The sequence below is a fragment of the Balaenoptera ricei genome, chromosome 19 (assembly GCF_028023285.1).
Source record: "Balaenoptera ricei isolate mBalRic1 chromosome 19, mBalRic1.hap2, whole genome shotgun sequence".
Classification (NCBI taxonomy): Eukaryota; Metazoa; Chordata; class Mammalia; order Artiodactyla; family Balaenopteridae; genus Balaenoptera; species Balaenoptera ricei.
Window position 1 is genome coordinate 26,778,406 of NC_082657.1, and position 19,801 is coordinate 26,798,206.

A 19,801-nucleotide genomic window follows, 5' to 3' on the forward strand; every position below is an offset into this window, starting at 1 on the left:
CGTTCTCATTCTCTTTCTTCTCCCTCTTCTTTTCCTCCTCCTCCTTCTTTTTCTTCTTTTTCTCCTCCTTCTCCTTCTTCTTCTTCTTCCTCTTCCTCTCCTTCCTTCCTTCCTCCCTTCTTCCCTTCTTCCCTCCCTCCCTCCCTTCCTTCCGCTCTCCAGCAGTAGGATTGTCTTTTCCACCAAATGGAAAAGCCAGAAGTTTTCATTTACAAATGAGGATTCATGAACACCACCAACTTGAGCCAGTGACTGGAAAGGGGCATCCAATCCAGTTCCATCCATGTTTACTAAGTATGGCCATGCTGTATGTCTCTTATCTACCTCTCCAAATAAGGAGTTTGTCTTCAAGTGCACAACACCCTCATTTCCTGGTACAAGAAGAAAAGGAATTGGCTAAAAACCGGTGTTCAGGGAACCAGGCAGAGGTTGGGCTGACAGCTCCTTTCTTCCTGACTCTGGGACTAATTACAGGTCTCAAAGTTACAGGCCAAGATCCTGACAAGTGACATCGGTAAGCAAAGTCCTGACATAAGTCAACAGTGAGTGGTGAGGACTGTGGATCTTTCCCACATTTTAGTGGGCATTTGTTATTCATACCCCCTCTTCTAGTAAGAGTCAAGACAGAAAATCTGTTGAAAAACTGAGAAAAGCAGTTCTTGGTGGTATTGCTGGAGTTCCTGGATCCAGCTCTGCTGGATATTTATGGATATTTCAGTCATGCAAGTGGATACCTTCCTTTTCTGTTTGGCCACATCAGATTGGGTTTCTGCTGTGCAGAACTGCAAGGGCCTGGGCTGACATGCCCAGGTCCAGCTCTTTATCCTTCACCACACACTTTCACCCTTACTAGTTTCTCTGAGCACCAGAATGTCCCTGTAATATTCCTATAATACCATTCTTATATGCATAAACTAAACAAACTGGGGCTCAGCAACCCCCCCAGTCCAGTGGCTCCATGCCAGGGCCTGGGTTTCAATCCAGGACTTCTAACAACAACCCAGTGTTCTGAGTCCCCATCTCTCCATGGTCGCTTCTCTTCCAATGCCATGCCAGCCAAGAAAGAACTTGCCCCAAATACAATCCTTTCATCAAGATAGTGTAAGTCGGTTCAATTTTCTGAAATAGATCACCTTGCCCTGATATGTGCACACTGGACAAAGTAATAATTATGTACCTACATAAGGAATAATATTAATGGGAAAAATCGGGGGAATTTTTTTAAAGCAGAGACTATGTTCTATTTACTTTTATTTTAATGGGCTCTGGGCAATGAATTTGAGGAGAATAGGACAGGTGACATAACATAACACACAAATGAGAAAGCCTTCCAACAAAGTGGCAGAGAGATATGGCAGAATTCGTAGAGCTATTTGTCACAAGAACAAACAGTACAGCATTTCCCAAAGTGTGTTGTATGACCCATTAATCTCTAGGGATATTAAGGCAAGGTGGGAAGGAGGTATTAATGTCAAATAACAATGGGGCAGCTGCATACACTACCCCTTCTGAAGGATTCACTGACAAATCTTGAAATAAAGAAACTTATTTAGGGACTTCCCTGGTGGCTCAGTGGTTAAGAATCTGCCTGCCAATGCAGGAGACACGGGTTCAAGCCCAGGTCCGGGAAGATCTCACATACTGCGGAGCAACTAAGCCCGTGCACCACAACTACTGAGCCTGTGCTCTAGAGCCCGCGAGCCACAATTACTGAGCCTGCGTGCCACAACTACTGAAGCCCACGTGCTTACAGTCCATGCTCCGCAACAAGAGAAGCCACCACAATGAGAAGCCTGCACACCGCAATGAAGAGTAGCCCCCACTCGCCGCAACTAGAGAAAGCTCACACACAGCAACAAAGACCAAGACAGTCAAAAATAAATAAATAAATAAATAAATTTATTTTAAAAAAAAGAAACCAATTTAACATGGGGTTTTCCAAACTTATTTTACCAGGGACATCTATGAATAAAGTTATCTGGCTACAAACAATAGAAATCAACAATGGCTAAATTAGGAAAAAGGGGAAATTTGTTGGAACGCTATAGGATAGCTTATAGAATTACAAGGTCTTTGTTTTTCTAGTTATTAATTTGTGTCAGCAAGCTTTCCATGTCATTATACCAACATGCATATATTCCCCTCATTCTTTCAAATTGTTCCATGATATTTTATTGTATGAATGGGTATCAATATCTATTGCTGTGTAACAAACTACCCCAAAACTTAGTGGCTTAAAGAGGTCATCTGCACAGTTCTTCTGGTCAGATCCAGTTTGAATGATTGCCAATGAACTTTCTTATGCATCTGTGGTCAGCAGGAAGGTCAGCTGGAGGCAGATGGTCTAGGATGGCATACGATGGCCTCGTCTATATTCTGGAGGTTGGCGGTCAGTGTGCCTCAGTCTCCCTGTGACCTCTCATTCTCCAGCAGGCTGGCTCAGGCTCATTCACATGGCAGTGTCAGGGTTCCATGTGAAGCAAGAGGACAGGCCCCAATATGAAAGAGCTTGTCAAGCCTCTGCATGTATCGCGCCAAAAGAAGTCACATTGCCAAGCCAGATTCAAAGAGTGGATAAAGAGACTACAACTTTTATCAGGGCTATTTGCAACATCACACTGTAAAGGCACAGATGCAGGAAGAGGAAGAATTCGTGACCAGATTTACAATCTACCATAGGATGGATCATATTTTATTCATTCACTACCATATTGATGGATATTTAGGTTAGTTCCAACACCCTTCATAATGATAAGAAATGTTGAAATGAACATTTTTTTACATACATTTTTATACACGTGATTATCTTGATAGATTCTGGAACTGAAATTGCTGGGTCACAAAGTATGAGAATTTTACATTTTGATACTGGTTTATACTGCCACCCATAAGAGAGTATCCATTTTCCTGCATGTTTGTCAGTCACAGCTATTATCAATCATTTTTAATTATTCCAGTAATCATGGACTATAGAAACTGTCTTGTTTTCATTTGCATTTGCATTTAATTTGATTACTAGCGATGATGACATCATTTTACATGTTTACAAGTCATATGTAGGTCTTCTATAATTTGCTAATATTCCTTGGATATTTTTGTTTGTTTGCCTCTTACTGATTTGTAAGAGTGCTCTTTATATTCTAGATACTAATTCTTTGTAAATAACTTCTATGATATGTGTCCCTTTTTTAAAAATTGAAGTATAGTTGATTTACAGTGTTGTGATACTTTCTGGCGTATAGCAAAGGGATTCAGATATAGATATATATTCTTTTCAGATTCTGTTCCATTATAGTTTATTACAAGATACTGAATATAGTTCCCTGTGCTATACAGTAGGAACTTGTTGTTTATCTATTTTATATATAGTAGTTTGTATCTGCTAATTCCTAATTTATCCCTTCCCCCCACCTTCCCCTTTGGTAGCCATTAGTTTGTTTTCTATATCTGGTGTCACTTATCTTTTAACTTTGCTGATAGCATCTGTCATTTTACAGAAGTTTTAAACTATAAAGTTTTGACTATAGTCAAATTTTTTTCTTTATAGTTTTCTATAGTTTCTGTAGTTTTTTCTCTATAGTTTCTGGATTAAGCAAGTTCTCCCCCACTCCAAGATTATTTATACTAAAATACTTTTTAAAGTTTTATTCGTTTTTACATTTAGTTTCTAAATTCATCTGGAATAATTTTCTGCCTTGTATAAAAGATAGGAGTTTAATATTTTTACCTAAATTTCAGCCCTTTGTTTAAAAAATATTGTATAATCTGTATGTTTTCCCCACTAAGAAATGTCTTCTTTAGTATAAGCTACATCCATAATTACATGCTTCTGCTTTAGCTTTTTTTTTTAATTTTTATTGGGGTATGGTTGTTTTATAATGTTGTGTTAGTTTCTACTGTACAGTGAAGTGAATCAGCCATTTGTATACATGTATCCCCTCTTTTTCGGATTTCCCTCCCATTTAGGTCACCAGAGCATTCAGTAGAGTTCCCTGTGCTATACAGCAGGTTCTCATTAGTTATCTATTTTATACTTAGTAGTGTATATATGTCAATCCCAATCTCCCAGTTCCTCCCACACCCCCTTCCCCCCTTGGTGTCCATACATTTGTTCTCTACTTCTGTGTCTCTATTTCTGCCTTGCAAACAGGTTCATCTGTACCATTTATTACATGTCTCTGGATCCTGCATTTTGCTTCATTATTGTATTTGTTAATTCCTGAACCACCTTAATCACTGTAGGGTTACAATATTTTGATACACAGTAGGGCAAGTCCCTTTGATCTTTCTTCAAAAAGGTCTTGGCTATTTTTGAGCCTTTTATTTTCCATGTGAACTTTGCTTGACAATCTTGTTGGATTTTAGTTGGGATTAAATTGAACGTAGAGATTCATTGGAGAGCATTGATGTATTTATAGTGTTTGGTCTTACAAATGAGGAAACATTTGTCTCTACATTTAATCAGTGCTTCTTCTAAATCTTCATAAAGTTAACATTTTTTCTTCATACTATTCTTACACATTTCTTTTTAGGTTTATTCTTATGTATTTGTGGCTTTTTTGCCATCATAAATGGTATTTTTTTGCAAAAAAATTCTATTTGGTTTTTGCTGGTATGTAAAGCTGTTGATTTCCATATATACATTTGAATCCGTCCATTTGACTGAGTTCGTATTAGTATCAATAGGTTTTAACTGAGTCACTTGGATTTTCTGGGTAGACAAAAAGAATTTTGTGCTTTATCCTGTAATAAAGTAAAAAACAATAAAAATGCAGAAGAGGGGAGTAAAAATTCCAGTTACCACAGGAATTTCTCTTAGGAAGAGATGATCTTTGATCCAGAAAATAGTTTGATAAGCTGCTTGAGATAGAAGTGTCAACAGAAGGCTAGAAAATGGTGAGATGGCTAGACTGGTAGTCATGAGAAAAGGAAAGATATACTTTGCTCTGAGAGAAGGAAGTAGAGAGGGAGGAGCTAGGGGGATAGTGTGATGCTGGGACACTGTGGGGGTGAAGTAGTCCACAAAGATACCCTGGTGGGAGTGGCTGGAGGCATTTTAAGAATAGGAATGTCTAGTTTCCATTTGAAGCTGCTAAGCTTGTATTTCTGAGATGTAAACTCTCCCTGGATCTCCTCCGCAAATCTTATGGAGTGGAGTTTTGGGGGAAATCAAGGAAGGGACTGACTTTCATTTTTGAATTGATATGACCCATGAGAGAGGGCACACATGTGAGAGAGCCCACAGTCAAGAGGAAGCTGAATTCCAAGCCAAACTGATTGACCCTTGGAATGAAAGCCTTCTGTGAATTTGCAGGAATCTTGGGGAAGTCTTAGACCCCCCACCCCCCTCCCCCACTCCCACACCCATCAGGTGTGCTAAGATTCAAGAGAGCTTATTTCCAACTCAAGAGGCCTGGAGGCCTCAGCTGACATCTTGGCTTCAAGAGCTATTATTTATTTGGTACTTGCTCTGTGCCATGCAATATGTACCTATTGTCCAATAATCTTTACAACAATGCTGCCAGTTATTATTATCACCATTTGACAGCTGATCAAATGAAGACTCAGAGGTTCTGAAGTTTGCTCAGGATCACCCAACAAGTAAGTGGTGAAACCAGGATTCAAACTCACATCTGTCTGGTTACTAAAGCTATGGTCTTATTCAACTCCCAAGACAGAGGACACAGAAGGAGGAATCAGTCTGAGGGCTGAGATGGTGGACAGAGTCCTGTGGGAGCCCAAGTACAAGAGAAGGCAGCTCTGCCCAGGGGTCACGTTCCATTCTCTGTTCTGTTTCTACATGCAAATACCACACACAGCCTGGCAGGGAAATGAAGTCAGCTCCTTCCACGCTGCAAAGTAAGAAGCCCAGACACCAAAATAGCAACAATAACAATGGTAAAGATCATTTTTACTTCCACTTTAAGAAACAGTTAATAATTTCTTTCTCCTTTTTTTTGTACCAGATTTGATTTCTCAGTTATGCCTCCCTGGGGCAAATTTGAAATATCTGTTTCCTGGGAACACCCAGCAGGGGGAGGCTGCTGAGATGTGCTGAGTAGGAGAGAACAGGCCAAGGATTTCAAGTGTCCTGGTGATAATGCTCCAAATGGATAATAGTAATCATCACAGTTCCCATTTATTGAACACTTACCTATATGTGCCACATATGCTTTCTACATATTCATCGACTCCTCACCACAACCCTGTAACAGAGGCACTACTATTATCCCCTTTTATATATGAGGAAACGGAAGCCCAGAGAGGCTAAAACTTGGCCAAGGTCTCCATCCACGTGGTAAGTGGTGTAACAGTATATTAGTTGGCTTGGACTGCCATAACAGAACACCACAGACTGGGTGACTTAAACAGCAGAAATCTTCACGTTCTGGAGCCTGGAGGTCCAAGATCAAGGTGCTGTCAGGGTTGGTTTCTGGTGAAGACTTTCTTCCTGACTTGTAGATGGTTACCTTCTCACTGTGTCTACACATGACCTTTCCTCTGTGCTGCTGGGGGGGGGGGGTAGGGGGGGGGTAGGTGGAGATCTCTGGTCTCTCTTTCTCTTCCTAAAAGGATACCAGTCCTATCAGATCAGGGTCCCACCCTGATGATCCCATTTAACCTTAATTATCTCTTTAATGGCCCAATCTTCAAATTTAGTCACACTGTGGGTTATGGTCCTAAGTATATGAATTTAAGGGGACACAATTCAATCCACAACATTCCACCCTCTGGTCTCCCAAAATTCATGTCCTTCTCGTGTGCAAGACACATTCACCCCATTCCAACAGCCCCAGGAATCACCCCCATTCCAGCATCAACTCTAAAGTCCAAAGTGTCATCTAAATATCATCTAAATCAGGTATGGGTGGGACTCAATGTGTGATTCATCCTGAGGCAAAATTGCTCTCCAGCTGTGAAACTGTGAAACCAGACAAGTTATCTGATTCTAAACTACAGTGTTGTGACAGGCATAACATAGAGATTCCCATTCCAAAAGGGGGAAACTGGAAAGAAGAAAGGGATGACGGGTTCCAAGCAAGTCCAGAACCTAGCAAGGCAAATTCCACTGGACCTTAAGGCTTGCTATGGACTGAATGTTGGGTCCCACCTTCCCTCAATGCCAAAATTCATAACACTAACCCCAGTGTGAGGGTATTTGGAAATGGCATCTTTGGGAGGTACTTTGGGTTAGATTAGGTCATGCTGCTGGGGCCCTCAAAAAGGAATAATGTCCTTATAAAAGAGGAAGGGAACAGAAACCACATCCACAGAAAGATAGACAAGATGAAAAGGCAGAGGGCTATGTACCAGATGAAAGAACAAGATGAAACCCTGGAAAAACAACTAAATGAAGTGGAGATAGGCAACCTTCCAGAAAAAGAATTCAGAATGATGATACTGAAGATGATCCAGGACCTCGGAAAAAGAATGGAGGCAAAGATCGAGAAGGTGCAAGAAATGTTTAACAAAGATCTAGAAGAATTAAAGAACAAACAAACAGAGATGAACAATATAATAACTGAAATGAAAACTACACTAGAAGGAATCAGTAGCAGAATAACTGAGGCAGAAGAACGGATAAGTGACCTGGAAGACAGAATGGTGGAATTCATTGCTGTGGAACAGAATAAAGAAAAAAGAATAAAAAGACATAAAGACAGCCTAAGAGGCCTCTGGGACAACATTAAACGCAATAACATTCACATTATAGAGGTCCCAGAAGGAGAAGAGAGAGAGAAAGTACCTGAGAAAATATTTGAAGAGATTATAGTTGAAAACTTCCCTAACGTGGCAGAGGAAATAGCCACCCAAGTCCAGGAAGCACAGAGAGTCCCATACAGGATAAACCCAAGGAGAAACACACCGAGACACATAGTAATCAAATTGGCAAAAATTAAGGACAAAGAAAAATTATTGAAATCAGCAAGGAAAAAATGACAAATAACATATAAGGGAACTCCCATAAGGTTAACAACTAATTTCTCAGCAGAAACTCTACAAACCAGAAGGGAGTGGCATGATATACTTGAAGTGATGAAAGGGAAGAATCTAAAACCAAGATTACTCTACCCAGCAAGGATCTCATTCAGATTTGATGGAGAAATCAAAAGCTTTACAGACAAGCAAAGGCTAAGAGAATTCAGCACCACCAAACCAGTTCTATAAAATGCTAAAGGAACTTCTCTAAGTGGGAAACACAAGAGAAGAAAAGGACCTACAAAAACAAACCAAAAACAATTAGGAAAATGGTCATAGGAACATAAATATCGATAATTACCTTAAACGTGGATGGATTAAATGCTCCAACCAAAAGACACAGGCTTGCTGAATGGATACAAAAAAAAAAAGACCCATATATATGCTGTCTACAAGACACCCACTTCAGACCTAGGGACACACACAGACTGAAAGTGAGGGGATGGAAAAAGATATTCCATGCAAATGGAAATCAAAAGAAAGCTGGAGTAGCAATACTCAGATAAAATAGACTTTAAAATAAAGAACGTTACAAGAGACAAGGAAGGACACTACATAATGATCAAGGGATCAATCCAAGAAGAAGATATAACAATTATAAATATATATGCACCCAACATAGGAGCACTTCAATACATAAGGCAACTGCTAACAGCTATAAAAGAGGAAAATGACAGTAACACAATAATAGTGGGCAACTTTAACACCTCACTTACACCAATGGACAGATCATCCAAAGATAAAATTAATAGGAAACACAAGCTTTAAATGACACAATAGACCAGATAGATTGAATTGATATTTATAGGACATTCCATCCAAAAACAGAAGATTACACATTCTTCTCAAGTTTGCACAGAACATTCCCCAGGATAGATCACATCGTGGGTCACAAATCAAGGCTCAGTAAATTTAAGAAAATTGAAATCGTACCAAGCATCTTTTCTGACAACAATGCTATGAGATTACAAATCAATTACAGGGAAAACCGTAAAAAACAGAAACATATGGAGGCTAAACAATACTTTACTAAATAACCAAGAGATCACTGAAGAAATCAAAGAGGAAATCAAACAATACCTAGAGACAAATGACAATGAAAACACAATGATCCAAAACCTATGGGATGCAGCAAAAGCAGTTCCGTGAGGGAAGTTTATAGCTATACAAGCCTACCTCAAGAAACAAGAAAAATCTCAAATGAACAATTGAACCTTACACCTAAAGGAACTAAAGAAAGAAGAACAAACAAAACCCAAAATTAGCAGAAGGAAGGAAATCATAAAGATCAGAGCAGAAATAAATGAAATAGAAACAAAGAAAACAATAGCAAAGATCAATAAAACTAAAAGCTGGTTCTTTGAGAAGATAAAGTTGATAAACCATTAGCCAGATTCATCAAGAAAAAGAGGGAGAGGATTCAAATCAATAAAATTAGAAATGAAAAGGGAGAAGTTACAACAGACACCACAGAAATACAAAGCATCCTAAGAGACTACTACAAGCAACTCTATGCCAATAAAATGGATAACCTGGAAGAAATGGACAAATTCTTAGGGAGGTATAACCTTCCAAGACTGAACCAGGAAGAAATAGAAAATACAAACAGACCAATCACAAGTAATGAAATTGAAACTGTGATTAAAAATCTTCCAACAAACAAAAGTCCAGGACTAGATGGCTTCACAGGTGAATTCTATCAAACATTTACAGAAGAGCTAACACCCATCCTTCTCAAACTCTTCCAAAAAAATTGCAGAGGAAGGAACACTCCCAAACTCATTCTATGAGGTCACCATCACCCTGATACCAAAACCACACAAAGATACTACAAAAAAAAGAAAATTGCAGACCACTATCACTGATGAATATAGATTTTTGCATATAGATGCAAAAATCCTCAACAAAATACTAGCAAACAGAATCCAACAACACATTAAAAGGATCATACACCATGATCAACTGGGATTTATCCCAGGGATGCAAGGATTCTTCAACATATGCAAATCAATCAATATGATACACCATATTAACAAATTGAAGAATAAAAACCACATAATCATCTCAATAGATGCAGAAAAACCTTTGACAAAATTCAACACCCATTTATGATAAAAACTTTCCAGAACGTGGGCACAGAGGGAACATACCTCAACATAATAAAGGTCATATATGACAAACCCACAGCAAACATCATTCTCAATGGTGAAAAACTGAAAGCATTTCCTCTAAGACCAGGAACAAGACAATGATGTCCACTCTCACCACTACTATTCAACATAGTTTTGGAAGTCCTAGCCACAGCAATCAGAGAAGAAAAAGAAATAAAAGGAATACAAATTGGAAAAGATGAAGTAAAACTGTCACTGTTTGCATATGACATGATACTATACATAGAGAATCCTAAAGATGCCACCAGAAAACTACTAGAGCTAATTAATGAATTTGATAAAGTTACAGGATACAAAATTAATGCACAGAAATCTCTTGCACTCCTATACACTAATGATGAAAAATCTGAAAGAGAAATTAAGGAAACACTCCCATTTACCACTGCAACAAAAAGAATAAAATATCTCAGAATAAACCTACTTAGGGAGACAAAAGACCTTTATGCAGAAAACTATAAGACACTGATGAAAGAAATTAAAGATGATAAAAAAAAAAAGAGGAAGACACAGGATGTCTTTCTCTCTCCACCATGTGAAGATACAAGAAGAAGACTACCATCTGCAAACCAGGAAGTGTGCCCTCACCAGCCCCTTAATGTTGGACTTCCCAGCCTCCAGAAATGTGAAAAATTTGTTGTTTAAACTGTCCAACCTATGGTATTCTGTTATAGTAGACTGAACTGACTAAGACAAAGCTCAAGAATTATCTTCTGGCTGGATACTCTACCTTCCAGGCCCACTGGAGCATCTGTGTCAACCAGGGGCTCTTTGCATCAGCCCCATCCCTGAGGCTCTGGGTGCTGAAACTAACACAGCATACATACATAACAAACAGGAACTGACTCTTAAGCTTGGTCCCCAGCCACTCAATAGCTGATGGGGAGGGAGAGGTGTATGTCTGCCAGACCCATTCTCCTGTCTTCCTACACACAGACAACAGAACTACCTGTATCCTCTACCTGACCTGCCATCACCTTTCCTGGTGAGGCTGGCCTAGATGGGACACCCTCAGCTCCTGGTTGATGGGAGAGGGGCCCACCAACCAGATGCAAGTGTCATTTCCGTTAGCTCCAAAGTATCTTTTCAGCAAATGGAGAGGCAACCAGTGGACAAGAAAGGAGATAAACACTGGCTTGCTTTTTCCTTCCTCAATTATCAGAGTTTTATTTCCAGCCCTAAAAGCATCATTGTCAGCAAGAGAAAGACAGTCATCTCCTGACTGGCCATGTCTGCCAGCATCAGCATGTAGCCAGGAGATGCCAGTCCTAGCTCTCTTCTACCCTGACTCCCTGCATGCCCTCAGGTGAGTTCTCATTCTGACCTGTTTCCCCACATGTAAAATGAGTGGGTTCAACTAGATTACTGCTTCTCAAATGCAGGCTAAGTGTCAGTTGAGGATCATGAAATAAATGTAGTGGGTCAAGACCAGCATTAAAAACTAATAATAAAACATAGGCTAGAACCAAAAGTATCAGAATGCAGCATACTAAGGGCAATTACTGTTTTCATCACACTTTTTCTTCACTGATACATGTGTACATGTACACGTGTGCAGCGGGCATGTGTGTGTGTGTATACACTGGGTTATAATGTAAAAAGTATTTCCTAGGTGAGTTGTGGTTCAAAAAGTTTGAGAGTCACTGTGCAAAATGATCCCCAAAGGCCGGGCAGGTCCTGCTCTGTGTTCCAAGAATATGCACCCATGACACTGGGTCACTTTTCCCATCACTGGAGCAAACTGGTCTGAAAAAGACAAATAACAGGACAGATAAAGCAGCTATATACATCTGTGTAATTCACATGGCTCCCTCCCCCCACCCCACATACCCCAAACCACATTGGAGCTACCTGGAAGATTCTGCCACAACCTAGGAGACAAGCATGTTAAGGTGCAACCTCCCACCAGTGTAACCTCCTCCCCCTCCGTCTGGGGAAAAAGCTCTCTCTCCCCCATCCCAATTCTGTGGTCCTGACAGGTGGTTCACTCTGAGCCAGTTCCCCACAGGGAAGGACTTTCTATGCTAGAGAAACAAAGGGCCAGGCTGAGAGGTAAGGGGCTCTGGGAAACCAACTAACACCCCACACCATCACTACCCACTGTGAAAATTTAAGTGGCTGGTTCAGTTGTAAATTAGAACAACTTTTCTGGATGGCAACCTGGCAGCATGTCATAAAATAGTAACTGTGTGTTCCCTTTGTCCCAACAATCCTACTTCCATTAATTTCTCATGAAGAACTTTTCAGACAGGCGAGCAAAGGTACACAAACAAAACCAAACAAAACTCAGAAACAGCTGTTAGTTGTCCATCAACAGATCGGTCAAATATGCTCTTCCATACAATGGAAAAATGATGGAGGCATTAAAGATGATGATGGTGATCCGTATTTCATACGGATGTGGCAAAATGTCCAGATTTTCTCAGGGAGAAAAGCAGGTTATACAACTTTAGGACAGCTGAACCCCATTTGTGTTTTTTTAGATCTAATGTGTTTTTTTTTTTTTTTCCTGTCTGTCTAGTTCCGTAGGGGAGAGAAGAGTTGGCGGGGAAGGGTCTGAAGTCTGGAAGTGAAACAGGAGGGAAGGAAGCAGGGCACAAACTTTGAAAGAATGACATAGCCTGCGGACATGACATAAACTGATTAAAACCAAATGGGTCCAAGATGGCGGAAAAGTCAACTTCCACTAAACCTTGAGTCTCGGTATAGGCTCACTGTAACACATCAGCAAGCTAAATGACACACCTGCAGGCGCCATGACAGTTCCAAGACCGACCATAAGGATCAAAAAGTGGGTAGTGGCCCAATTCCTGAAATCCCCGCCCCTTCCTGAAATAGCTGGAATACTCCTCCCACTCATTAGCCTATGAAATTACCCACCCCTATAAAAACTGACAACTCCATACCCTGGTGCCTTTCTCACCTTCTGAGATGGTTCACACTCTGTCTGTGGAGTGTTTTTCTCTCTAAATAAATCCACTTCTTACCTATCACTTTGTCTCTTTCTGCAATGAGAAGAACATCAAGAACCTGAGCTTCATTAAGTCCTGAAACCAGGGGAAGACTGGGTTTTGGCCGGGTTCAAGTCCCAGCCGCATGGGTTTTAAGTCCCAGTCTGAGTTTCGGCCAGTTTCAGGTCCCGGCCGCCGTGGGTTCAAGTCCCAATCAGGGTCTTGGCTAGGTTCGAGTCCCAGCTGTGTGGGTTCAAGTCCCAACCTGGGTTTAGGCTGGGTTTGAGTCCTGGCACGTGGGTTCAAGTCCCAATCTGAGGTGCACGGTTTCAGAAGGATTTAACCAAAATATTCAAAGTGGGTATTGAGAAATGGAGTATTTCCTGCCTTATCAGTAAACAAAGGATGTCAGGGTCGTCAGCAGTTGCAGCCCTCCAATTTGAGTCCTGAGGGAACTCACGAAGGAAAGAATACCTGCCATCTAGCAGGTATCAGACTGCAACTACTCCCTACTGTGAGCCCTGAGGAAACTTAGGACGGGGAAAATACAGGATACTGGCCCCAGATATGTGAGGTGCATATCAAAGGAATGATTTCAGTGAGCCCAGACTGTAGCATCTTCCCATACACAGAAAAGCGCTAAATTCCTTAACTTGGGGTATCTGGGGTTTTTTTTAATTTAAAATAATCTTTTGATGTTCCCAACCACCTGCCCTTTGTTGCAAAACTTCTGTATAACCTGGCTTCCCCCTCGCCTCCTCGGAGCAATTCTCTCAGGCTTTCTTGAGATGCTGCCTCCCGGGCTTGAAGTCCTAAAAATTTCTGCTGAGTAAAACATAACTCTCATCTTTAGGGTTGTGAATATTTTTTAAGTCCACAGTATCTCTGGGAGGAGCTATGGTAGGAAATTTTACTTCTACTTTACGCCCTTCTCTATTTTTTTAACAAGTGCACGTATTACTTTTATGATGGAAGTAAAACAAAACTATTCCTCTTCGGAAAAATAATAACGATTTGCTCCGAAGACTCCAGGACAGCTGAGTGGTAGCAGAGCACCCAGACCTCTTTCTCCCGCCAGCGCAGCGGGGAGCCAGCCCTGGGCGCCTGGAGTCGGCCCGCCCCGCCGCCTCCCCGCCCCGCCGCCTCCCCGCCCCGCCCCGCCGCCTCCCCGCCCCGCCCCGCCCCGCCCCGCCCCGCCCCGCCGCCGCCCGGCCCGCCCCGCCCCGCCCCGCCGCCGCCCGGCCCGCCCCTCCGCCGTACTTTCTCCTCTGCTCCCCTAGCTCACCGAGGGCCAGTGCATCCTTTCACAGGCTCCCGTCTCCGGCCCCGCGGCCTCCCTGCCACGGACCTCACGGAGCCCAGCGCTTCGAGCAACGTGTGCGCCCCGGGGCCGGGGCCGGGTCGGGGGCTGCACCGGGCTGCACGCTGGCCACTTCTCGGCGTCGGTGGCCGTGCTGGGGGGCAACAACGCAGGTCGTGGCGGCCTTGGCCGAGGACCGCAGCCTGCGCTCCCGCCGCAACTTCTTCCTCAACTTGGCCGTGGCCGACCTGCTGGTGGGTGAGTGCGGCCCCGGAGCAGCCCTGGAGAGGGGTCCCTGCGCTCGGAGGTCTCCCCTGGGAGTTGGGGCGCGCGGAGCATCCGCGTCCCGGCAGGAGCGGGCAGCCGGGCGGGCCCCCTCCGCAGCCCCCTGCGTCCGCAGGCGGCTTCTGAATCCCGCTGCGCATCCCCTAAGTCCTGACCCGGGAGGGGAGGTTCGGGGGGAGCCCGTTAATTGTGGCTGGTGACGGATTACCTGGTGTGCACCGCCTCGGCCTTCGACGCAGTCCTTATCAGCTACAACAGGTTCATCTCCGTCACCAGGCGGTGAAGAGGGCAGAGGGACGACACAAACCCCTGGGCGTGGGGGGCGGCGGGGAACACAGCTGGGTTTGGTTTGGAGTTGCCGGCTAGGGCTGGAGAGAAGGCACCGCGCCACTTCCGTACGTTTTCAGGACCTCATATCTTCAAAAGGGAAAGAAAAAGAGAAATGCCAAATCCAGGTTACAAATATTGTGATCTGTTTTAAATACTTACATTTAACAAATAAAACAGTCACAATGCAATATAAATTGTGCCTTTCACAGGATTTTTATCATTATACAGTATACCATAGGTGTTGTGGTTGTTCGTGATAGGGTCCGGAATGGGATGCAAATCTAAGGTCCTATTAAGGCACCTTTATCTTTCCACCCAGTGTTCTCACTCTGTGCGTAGGCTCACCCTGAGTTCCTCCAGGCCTCTGCTCCACGGTCACCCCCCTCGGAGAGGCCTTCCTTGGGTCACCCATGACAGAGCAGCTCTGGCCCTCTCCAGTCCCCTTTCCCTGCTATACTCATGCTTACCACCTGACACTATATTCTGGGTCTGTGTCTGTCTCCTCCTAGAACCCAAGTTCTAAGGCGGCAGAGGCCTGTCTTGTTCGGTGATGTATTCCCAGTGTCTGGAATGGTGCTAGACCTATTTGCTGATTAATGTAAACATAACCTCAACTGGAAATAAGATCCATATTCTGTAACAGGGAAGAGCCAATTTTGACTCCATGTTGGATCTGCTTCTTTGACTTTAGCCTTTGCTTTTCGTTGTTTTTGTTATAATCATACATAATGGCCTGCCTCAGGGAACCCTACCCACCTGTGAATGGCTCCAAGAAAGAAGAAATTAACACATCCCCTCCCCGGGGCTGGTCATTCCTGGAGATGTTCTGCAAGACTGATGGCCCTTTTTACTTTACTTCCTCCCCACCTCTCCCTCTCTATTCTGCATTTTTACTTTACTTCCCTCTCTGATTCTATAAAAGAAACTGGCATCCAGTCCCCAATAACATGGTTATTTTGAGACACTAGTCTACCCTCTTCTTGGTCTGCTGGCTTTCTGAATAAAGTTGTGCTCCTTGCCTCAACACCTTGTCTCCGATGTATTGGCCTGTCGTGCAAAGAGCAGAGCGAGCTTGGACCTGGTAACAATTCCAGCCCAGTGGAAAGGTGATGTGGGTGCCAGTGGCTTCTTGCCTTCCCTGGTAAGAGTTCATGGCTGCCTCCCCCAGGACAGTGCAGGGTGGGAAGGGTCCCTGCTTCTGAACAGGGGACTACCTCTGCATTTCCAGGGCTGACAGCAGTGGGCAGGGTTTGCCCGAGCGATCACAAGGGACGGATCACTCACAGGGGTCCTTTTATGCTGGCTCAGGGAGTCAGGAGATCTGGGTTCCAGTCTTGATTTAGCCACTCACACATTGTGTGACCACAGCCCATCACAGCACCTCTGTGAGTCATTTCTCATATGAGAAAAGTGGGGGGTCGAAAGCCCTATGGCTCTAACCTCTATGATAACTAGTTCATTTGGCCCTCACCTCTCCGTAAGATAAGTAGAAACTAAAGTTTCTTACCCTTCCTTGTGTAGTTGGGGATAATAAGACCCAAAGAAATTAATCAGCAGGGGCAGAGACAAGCCTTAAATGAGACAGAGGAAAAAACCAGAAGTGAAAAGAGTAACTTTCCTTTGATTTAAAAAATTCCTTTCATCTTTTGTACAAGTAACCTATGTTCACTATTGAAAAATTAGAAAATAGCAACAAGGTTTGGGCTCTTCTCAGAAGTAAACTCTGTGGGACTCCACACAATTTGTTTCAGTTTCAGCTGCAGTTCTGAACCCACTTGGGAAGCTTTTTTTAAAAATACCTATTGAGATTTAATTGGTGTGGAGAGGAGCCCAGGTTTGGCTTTTTTTTTTTTTTTTTTAATGTCTTCAAGTGATTGAGATACAGCTGTGGGTGAGACCCATTGCCTTTCATCACAGCTCCAGCCCTGCTCATCCTTGTCTCCCGTCCCTAATACTGTTTCTTATATTCCTACAGTATTTAACCAAAATCATTTCCTAAGTACCAACGTGGCTTAAAGTGGCACTTTCTAAATTTCTAGGAGCTCAGAGTAAGCATTGCTTGGATTCTCCCTTGGCAATTAGGTTTCCTTTGCTCAGAATTAAAGGCTTTGAGTACATTGCAGGCATATCGGTGAAATCACCTGATTACCAGTATTAAATATTCTGCATTGGCCCGGGTGAAGAGCAGGTGTTTTCTTTCAGTGACATACTCTGAAAGGGTCTACAGAATGGCAGCCCAGCTGGGGGGAAATGTCCATCTCCCAAATCTTCAGAGAGCCTTTAATTTCTCTAGTTATCTCACCATCTCAGAACTTTTTCCACACACCAAAGATACAGGTGGAAAAAAGAGCAAGAAGTTTTGTTTCATTCTTTTATACAGATATTTTTATACCCAGTAATAATGATAGCCAGCATTTGAGGGCTTATTTTAAGTCAGACACTGTTCTAAGAACTTTACATGAGCTAGATATACGTCAGGTCATGCCAACCCTGTGGTTAAAGCATCCCAGTTTACACATGAAGAAACCGAGGACACAGAGGTTAAGTTTGTTGCCTAGAACAAACAGCTAGCTAAGTGGTACCAGGCACTTGAATCCAAGCCACCTGAGTTGACAGAGCCTCTGCTCTTAGCCACTGTGACTTAGTGCCAACTACAGGAACTATAGTGGGGACTGAATTGGTCAAGAGTAAAAATACTGAATGAGCACATAAAGTTACAGGATGTACTTAAAGTTGGAAGAGGAAGCTTGGTATAACACAGTGCTGTTCCACACGTGATTGTTGAGTGAATTATGTGTATAATGCATATATGTTCTGGGAGGTGTTGAAGAAGTTTGCTTTCATACATGAAAGAATACCACTAACATCCAAAGGGACAGACCATTAGCTTTCTTCACAGGAAGGGAGCACTTCACCCACTGCAAGGAGGCTACCTAGAGTGGCATAGTACACCTGGGGAAGAGTTGGCTGGTATGGAAATAGAACCCACCCAGTGCCCACTCACTGGCTGTCTTAACAACTAATACTCAGCCTCATTGTTGACACCATGCCATATCAGCCTGAGTGGGTGAAGATGCCTCAACCATCCCTCTTGGTGGCCCCTGCTGTTTCCCTATAGGTTACTTAACAGGGCTCAGAAAGGCATGACCAGGAAGACCATCTTCAAGATGATGCCGGCATGGGTCACAGCGTTCCTCCTCTGTGGGCCTGCCATCATCAGCTGGGAGGATGCAGCCAAGGGAGCAGCCTGTCTCGTGGGGAGTGCTATGCTGAGCTCTTCAATAACTGGTACTTCCTGATGATGACCTCCATCATCAAATTCTTCACCCCCTTCAGCGTCACTTCCTTCATCTTGAGCATCTGTATCAACATTCAGAAGTGTACCTACCTGCGGAGTGACAACACTGCCCCCAGCCAAGACAACGTGGAGATGATCTTCCAGGGGAGAAAAAAAGAACACATATTTCTTAAGCCAGCTGAGAGGAGGGGCAGCAGGAGGAGAGACCTGAGTCTTTCCTTGGATGTCCCTGGGATTCAAGATTTACTGCCTCTGCAAGCACGCTGGTGACAGAACCACTACAGGGCCAGTGAGAGGATCTGCAGTGCCCGGAGGCAGCTAGACCTCTCCCGCGCTGTGGCTGGCCACCTGCAGCTCTCCCAGGGTGAGTGAGCGGCCAAGTCGCTGGCCATCATTATGTGTGTGTGTGTGTGTTTGGCCTGTGCTAGGCCCCCTACATTTTGCTCATGATCCTCTGAGCTGCCTGTCATGGGATTGATGTCCACTACTCTATGAGATGTCCTTCTGGCTCCTCTAGCTGATTTCAGCTAACTCTATTCTGTACTGACTCGCTGTAACACTTGAGTTTCCGAAAAGTGTTCATCAAATTGCTGTGCCCTGGAAAAGCCAAGATCCACTGTCATATAGTACACATGACAGAAATGCCTCCTGTACTGGATTGCCTAAGCCCCTTATACTCCACAAAGGATAGACAGTCACAAACACTTCTCTAGGCCACTGTCACCCCCTTCTTAGTGTTTACCACAAGGAAACGTGAGAACCATCTAAGAAACAAGCAAAATAAGTTATTCCAAGTACTGTTAAAATGTTGTCTATGGGGACTTCCCTGGTAGCATAGTGGTTGGGAATCCGCCTGCCAACGCAGGGGACATAGGTTCCATCCCTGGTCCGGGAAGATTCCCACATGCCGCAGAGCAACTAAGCCCATGTGCCACAACTGAGCCCAAGTGCCGCAAATACTGAGGCCTGCGCGTCTGGAGCCCGTGCTCCGCAACGAGAAGCCCGTGCACCACAGCGAGGAATGGCCCCCACTCACAGCAACTAGGGAGGGCCCATGCGCAGCAGCGAGGACCCAATGCAGCCAAAAATAAATAAATAAATAAATAAAATTTATTTTTAAAAAATGTCTATGGAATTTCCATCTAGGGCTTTGTTATTCAAAGTGTGGTCCCTGGACTGGCAATATGGGGGGGGAGGGGTACCTGGGGGTTTATTCAAAATGTACACTCTTGGGCCCCACCCCAGACCTGGTGAATTCCAGACTCTGCATTTTACCAAGACTCCCATGTGATTTGTATGCTTGATAAAGCTTGAAAATCATTGGTCCAGGGGATGTGTAGGAAGGTAAAAATAGTTGACAAAAAGGGGTTTGTGACACCCATCTCCTGTGGATGTATCCTATTTAAGGCTTAAAATCATTGTGGCTCAAGCTTATGTAATTTTACCAAATTTGCACACACTATCCTATCAATCCATTTTATTCCCAGCT

General features: G+C 43.4%; 1 pseudogene; it reads left to right on the top strand.

Annotated features, from left to right (window-relative positions):
• The first annotated feature begins 11,407 nt into the window (after positions 1–11,407).
• LOC132352947 (histamine H3 receptor-like) lies at positions 11,408–19,283 on the top strand (annotated as a pseudogene).
• Positions 19,284–19,801: the final 518 nt, after the last annotated feature.